Raw genomic sequence first — 2,282 nt, 5'->3', positions numbered from 1 at the left:
GAAATTAATATTTAAATTCTTTGATTAAGATTTAAAATACTGATTTTAAGATTTGTTTTTTTTTACATGGCTACTCGAGAAGCCTGGCTTGGTTTGTTGCTAACATGGGCCTTGCTGTGGGAAATTGCTTCAAAGAAATTAAAAAAGTTTTGCCACAAGGTGTCACATTTGGTCTTGGTTGGAGGAAGAGTAGAGGAATACTCGGCTGCAGAGGTGGATGGCATTCGCGAAGATTGGTCGACTTATGCGGCTATCTCTATTGTTAAGTGAAACCATATTTAGGTTTTGACGAATGTATTGACAAACATTTTTTTTGTTAACGTTAACATATTTGTAATATACTTGACATATGACTATGTAAAGGGTTGTTTTGGTATATATATATTTTTTATGAAATACATTTATTGTTTTTGATATTATATATGTATCCAGGGTAAATCAGTAATTTTATAAAAAAACATTTTATAAAGAATTAAAAGCATGACACGCGTAAATGAATGTCATACGTATGTGTCATAAATGCTTGTCATGAACGTGTGTCATTAAAAAGTGTCATGAATGTGTGTCATTAAAAGATGTCATAAAATGAGTGTCATGAATGCGTGTCATTAAATGTGTGTCATTAATACATGACACACAAATGCATGTCATGTTAATTTTATGACTCCTCAATCAACGACTCGCATTTGTGTGTCATAAAGACCCTTTTATGACACGCAATGCATGTCAAGAAAGGTGTTTTTTCTAGTAGTGTTTGGCCAGAAATTCAGACAATCACTTTAGTTATGCACTTGTTAAGTATGCCATCTATGAAGGAATTAAATCAGCTTTGGCCAGATATTAAGACATTCATGTTTATGATGCACACTTAACATGGCTTTCGTAATATTTGAACGATAAGTAGATGTATCAAGTCAGCTTTGGCCAGAAATGATATATCAAAAACTCATTCAAGTTAAGCCATTTTGGTTTTGTAAAACATTATTTGATCCTCATTAATTAACTAATTAATTACAAAAACCAATCATTTAATAGCAAACCACCTGTTAGCGCGGATCGAACTAAATCTTAGTTCACATTAAACAGCCTAAAATAATGAGGTTTCGAGTCAGGTTTCGACTGAGTTATGAGATCTCGAGTCAGTTATGAGGTCTCGAGTCGCAACCTTGTTGTCACGAGTCGGAACCATGGTCTCGACTACCATATCTTATGAGATCTCGAGTCATGATAAGGTCTCGAGTCGCAACCACGGTCTCGAGTCGCAACCTTATGTCTCGAGTTATGACGTTATGGTCTCGAGTCGAGATCTTATGTCTCGAGTCGCAATCACGGTCTCGAGTTATGACGTTATGGTCTCGAGTCGAGACTGATGGTCTCGAGTTGTGAAGGTTTAAGGACCTGATGATTTCGAGTCGAGACCCTATGGTCTCGAGTCGAGACTGATGGTCTCGAGTCGTAGTCTGATGATCTCGAAGCTTACTGTCAACAGCTGTTAATTGTGATAACATAACCGAAAATTCAAAATCTAAGGGATTATGAGATATTATTTCCTGTTTTAAGATGATCTAATTTTATCAACATATTTCGAAAATTATAACTGTTTATCTAATAACAGTTTTCGAATAAATTTAAAAGATAAAATTGGATCAAACATGGAAAAAACACTCATTAATCCTAAAACATTCCAAAACATAGCAGAATTTTCGAATTTTACCAAGAACATGATGAACCCTAAATACATAAAACATAAATTCTGGAACCCGGAACCTGAATATTAATAGTTTTTCTAAACAGATTTCGGCTAAAACATAACCCAGTTGAATTTGAGTGAACATATAATTAATCCTTTTTCCCGAAAACAGAGATCTCGAGTCGATCTTCATGACTCGAAACCGGCTGTCACCGTTTTAAAGTTACAAAAAATCCGTTTTCCAAGTTTCAATCCCAGAATTATGGATACGAAAACAGAACTGACTAATCAACATATGCTCTGATACCACATGTTGATTCAGTTCTGTTTATACATGAAGGAAAACATGAACGCATACCTTTGATTGCATCAGTACAGGCCAGCAGAGAATCCAGATGTAGATGCAGCAATAGTTGTTTGACATAGTTGTCAGTTTTGGTCTGGTTCCTCCTTAGGGTGCAATCTAATGATGGTGACTAAGAAAAGCCGAAAAGGGTATCGGTCGTAGGAGAGGGAGGTCGAACATTATGATGTTATGGCTAATAGGGTGTCTGATTGTGTAACTGAGTAACCCCTTAACCTCCATATAATT

Source organism: Helianthus annuus, chromosome 11, assembly GCF_002127325.2.
Source record: "Helianthus annuus cultivar XRQ/B chromosome 11, HanXRQr2.0-SUNRISE, whole genome shotgun sequence".
Taxonomy (NCBI): Eukaryota; Viridiplantae; Streptophyta; class Magnoliopsida; order Asterales; family Asteraceae; genus Helianthus; species Helianthus annuus.
This window is presented reverse-complemented; position numbering follows the sequence as displayed.